The following is a 5,331-nucleotide window of genomic DNA, read 5'->3' on the forward strand; positions in this document are numbered from 1 at the left end:
AATGTTATTCTTTTAAAGAATAAAACAAAACGACAGCAAAAACTCCTTTCCTCCTTTTCATCTGGTTACTCTATTCACTCTTTATTTCCTTTGAAAAATCAAAATAAAGAAACCTTTTCTTAACAGCCATTCTGACTGGTGTGAGATGATATCACATTGTGGTTTTGATTTGCATTTTTCTGATGATTAGTGGTGGTGAGCACTTTTTCATGTTTATTGCTGCTTGTTGGCAAGGCTGTAGAAGAAAGGGAAAACTTATGCACTGTTGGTGGGAATGTAAATTAGTTCAGCCACTGTGGAAGGGAGTTTGGAGATTTTTCAAACAACGAAAATCAGGACTACCATTTGACCTAACAATCCCATTACTGGATATATACTCAAAGGAATATAAATAATTCTACCAAAAAGATACATGCACTCATATTTTCATCACAGCACTATTTGCAATAGCAAAGACATGGAACCAACCTAGGAGCCCATCAAGGGATGATTAGATAAAGAAAATGTGGTACATATCCACCATTTTTATATGCAGCCATTAAAAAATATGAAACCATATCCTTTGCAGCAATGTAAATGCAGTAGGAAGACATTATCCTAAGCAAATTAAAGGAAAAACAGAAAACCAAATATCACATGTTCTCACTTATAAGTGAGAGCTAAACCTTGGGTACACACAGACATAAAGACAAAAACAGTTGTCACTGGGGACTATGAAAGGAGGAAGGGGCCTGGTGTTGTGGCTCATGCCTGTAATTCCAGCACTTTGGGAGGCCAAAGTGGAAAGATCACCTAAGGTCAGGAGTTCAAGACCAGCCAGGCCAACACAGAGAAATTCCATCTCTACTAAAAAATACAAAAATTACTTAGGGTGTGATGTGAGCCTGTAATTCCAGCTACTCAGAAGGCTGAGGCAGGAGAATCACTTGAACCCAGGAGGAGGAGGTTGCAGTGAGCCAAGATTGCGCCATTGCACTCCAGCCTGGGTGACAGAGTGAAACTCTGTCTCAAAAAAAAGAAAAAGAAAGAGAAAGAAAAGGAAAGGAGGGAGGAAGAGAGGGGGCCAAGGACTGGAAAACTTCCCATTGGGCACTGTCCCTATCTGGGTGACAGGATCAAAAGAAGCCAAATCTCAGCATCAGGCAATATATCCTTGTAAAAAAATCTCCCCATGTACTCCCTGAGTCTAAAATGAAAATTGAAGATTACAGGCCAGTTATTTGAAGGATGTTCCTCAATTTGGTGTGTTTAATGTTTCCTCATTATTACACTAAAGTTCTACATCTTTGAAAAGAATCACAGATGTGATGCTATGTTCTTCTAATTTCCATTAGGTGGCACATAGTTTTGATTTCCCCTAACTGGTGTTGTTTACACTGATTACTTAATGAAAATGGTATCTGCCAAGCCTCTCCACTGTAATATTACATTTGTTCTTTTACATTTATGAAATATTTGGTGGATAAACACTTATAGTTCCTTAAATATCTTATTCTCATCAAGATTTCTAGTTATGGATTTATTTTGTTACTCATTTATTAATTCTTACTTTATTCAGTGAATTCTTACCCATTATTATCATGTATTTTGAAGCTCCAATCATTCTACATCTTGCCAGTTGCATTCTTTCAAACCGGTTTCTGTGTGAGTCTGACAGGTTCTTCCAAATTTTTGAGTATTTCCTTACTTTGTAACACAAGAAGCTATTCAGGTCCATCTCATTTTTTTCCTGGCTGAAACCTAGAATCACCTATTGCTGAAGGATCCCTGGTCCATTTTAGTGAAATGGTAATTAGAATTAAAAACTAGGTTCTAAATGTGCTCCTTGCTATTAGAGTGACCTGCTCCTTAGACCTTTCAGTGGACAGAGATCTTGTGCACATGCATGTTTTTATGTAGACTTGCATGTACCTATATACATACACTTGTACATATATACACAAATGCACATAAACATACATGTATACACATGTAGAAATTGCATCTGTTATTATTTTGTAATAAATGTGTCTTTAGATATACTGGAATCCACGAATTCCCACCAATATCTCCAATTCCAATCCAACACAGATTCATTCTAGTTTTCTCCCTTTTCATACTTGTTAACCTTTTATCCAAGGCCTTCATTTTCTTTAACACAGGAACTTATTTGATCAGTTTTCCTGAATACAACCAATCTCCTATTGCCAAGAGTTATATACTTTACCCTCTCTTGGATACTCAATCCACTTTGGACCCAAACCTTTTTGGCAAGTTGTCACCACAGCTGTCTCCTGCACAGTTATTCTTCTGACTTCATTTGGACTTTTACACCTCACACTGAAACACAGTCTCCACTCTTCCTTGCCTGGATGTCATCCTTACCCTGCTGAAACTCCAAAACCACGTGCTGGGCCACACAACCTACAAGTACCCCATCCCGTGCTGCTCCTCCCATCTTCTCCATCCACACTTAACTTGGGTTCTTACACCCAGGATTGGACTCGGTCCCATCCCCACATAGAGGTACTCACCTTGCTCAGTTTCTCCTTCTACAAATACTATATATTTTAAATTATACTATAAAATGATTCTTAGAAATAAATTATGGAAAAAGTAATCTAATGGGGATTAAAGAGAAAGTCAAACGCAGAAGATTTGGGCTTTTCTTCAAAAATTAAATTATGGAAGAAACATATAACACAAATAACTTTTAGAAAGTTAATGAGTAAAGAAAAGATAAGAGAATCGGAATGTGAGCTCATAGGAACTAGCCAGCTTCTAGGATGTTGACTTTGTCATGAATGTTATGGTATAAATGATGTGTACGTGCATTCCTTTGATGGAGATACTCATAAAAAATAATCCTGAAATAATTGGAGGGGAGCACCCTATTTTCAAAAATATCATTAATAACAATATTAATTTTTATAGAATTTAATATTTTTATAATTTTGAAATTTACTTTTTTACATTTCTAAAGCTTTTCTCTTAAGTCCAGTCATGAATCATTACCATCATTTAAGAGTAAAATAAACAATTTACTTTTATTGTAATAAATGGAATAAAACTTCTGAGGGATATCCAGATGTAATCCAATAAAAGTGATATAATTAATACTCTTATTATCTATCTACATACAATAGAAGGAAAAGGAGTGGATAAAAGATGGGGAGTGCCTAGAAGAGGCCATCATTAAGTTAAATGATAGCTATAAACAAAGAGGAAAAGAAAAAGTATCTTCTTATATTTTAGGTTAAAGGGATACTCCTACCAAAGAGCCACGTAGAGAAGTTTCATACGATTTTAGCAGAAAATATTTCTAGCTTTATTTATTTTTACAAAAAATGAGTAATGGGAAGTTTACTCATAATTATAAGGATATTTTCTTATGCCACCAATTTCCCAATATCTTAGTCTAGAATACTAAATAATCATCTCTGGAAAAGCAAAACCATAATATTCATAATCTTGCCTTGCAGTCATATTTTTCTCCCTGAAATAGAGAATATAATAGATTAAGCATCATAAAACCTAAGAAGTCTTATAGTTTTTTTAATACTCAAAGAAAAATTGTTATTCCTATTAGCTGTCATATGTCTTTAAATTAATTTGTATGATTAAATTAAATGATGGGTTTTATGGTCATATAATCAAGGTAACTTTTATTTTTATCCTGTAGATCACTTTATAAAGCACTCACATAGGGCTGTAGACTTTATGTATGTAATCAGCTCATTGTATCCTGAGAACAGGCTTGTGAGGTACATAATACTATTGCCATTTTACAGCTAATGATACTGATCAAGATTATATAGCTAAATAGCTACATGAATTGTTATATTATTCCATATTTTCTTTCAAAAAATGTAAACACAAGACCAACTCTTACATCTTAAGAATAGACAAAATTTGTAAGTATAGTAAGATTACATATAAGCAATCATCAATTACCACCTTAAGAATGTACATTTCTGAATTACCAAAACACTTGCACCTAGGGCAATTTTTTAACATAAAGAACATAAACGAAGGAAAATTTTCTGAGAAACATTAATGCATAATATCAATAATGTAATTTCTAACCAACTAGACAAAATTTTAAAATAGTGTTATATATTAGATGATATAAATAACTTCATATTTCAGAGTCAACAATAATTATGCTTAGGGTACTTTAAAGGTACTTTTTCAAAATTCTCCAATAACTTAATTCCTGGTAGGAACATGTTATAGACCAAATTATGCAACCCAAAATTTACACGTTAAAACCTGAACCCCGAATGTGAGTGTATTTGGAGGTAGAGCCTTTACGGAAATAAAGTTGAGGGAGATAATAAAGATAGAGACCCTAATGTGATAGTACTAATATCCTCATAAGAAGAGAAAGAAACATCAGAGATCCCTTCAGCTCACTGAACATGTACAGAGTAAAGGCCATATGGGGACAAAATGAGAAATCAGACATCTACAGGCTACAAAGAGAGATCTTAAAGAAACCAATTCTGCCAGCACTTTGGTCTTGGACTACTAGCCTTTAGAACTGCAAGAAGTAAATCTTATTTAAGAATAAGATTTAAGAATAATAATAGATTCTTATTTAAGAACCCCACTCTGTGGTGTCTTGTTATAACAGCCAAGGAAACTGACACAGATGATATGAATTCTATTTATTACGTTAACTCATATGTGATATGCCACTTAGTAATTTCACGAAGGTTAGTCTAAATTTTATTGTATTAACATAAAATTCCAAGTCTTAGTGGCCTATAACTATGATGGTTTATTTTTTTCATCACCTTTCACAACCACTGTGCTGTGGCTGCAACTCTGCTCTACACTGCCTTCATTCCAGAATCCAGGCTGCCAGAGAAAACCCTAACAAAGACATTGCCCATCTTGTGGCAGAAGGACAAAAAGCCCTGGGGAACAATGAGCTAGTTCTTAAAACTTATAATTGAAAAGTACACATTTTGTTTCTGTATACATATTATTGGCCAAAACAAACCACAAAACCACTCTTTACATTAAAGGGACAGTGAAGTATAATCCTTCTACTGGAAAAAGGAGAAATATATAATCTGCCATAGAATACATAACCTGCAATAGTAGAGTGAGTCATACAAACTTTCTTACCTAGGAAGTTGATAATGCTAGTTTAAATAAAATACTCTTTGATGCTCATACAGAAAAGGCCTCATGGGGACCCGTCTGAATAAGATGTTTGAATAAGCTATGATAACTCCACAAGATTATGAATCTATAAAAAGAATGAGGAATATGTCTCTGAACTCATATGATGTCATTTCAGATATATGTTAAAAAGCCAAGAAAGCAAAGTACAACAGTATA

This window comes from Papio anubis, chromosome 2, assembly GCF_008728515.1.
Source record: "Papio anubis isolate 15944 chromosome 2, Panubis1.0, whole genome shotgun sequence".
NCBI lineage: Eukaryota > Metazoa > Chordata > Mammalia > Primates > Cercopithecidae > Papio > Papio anubis.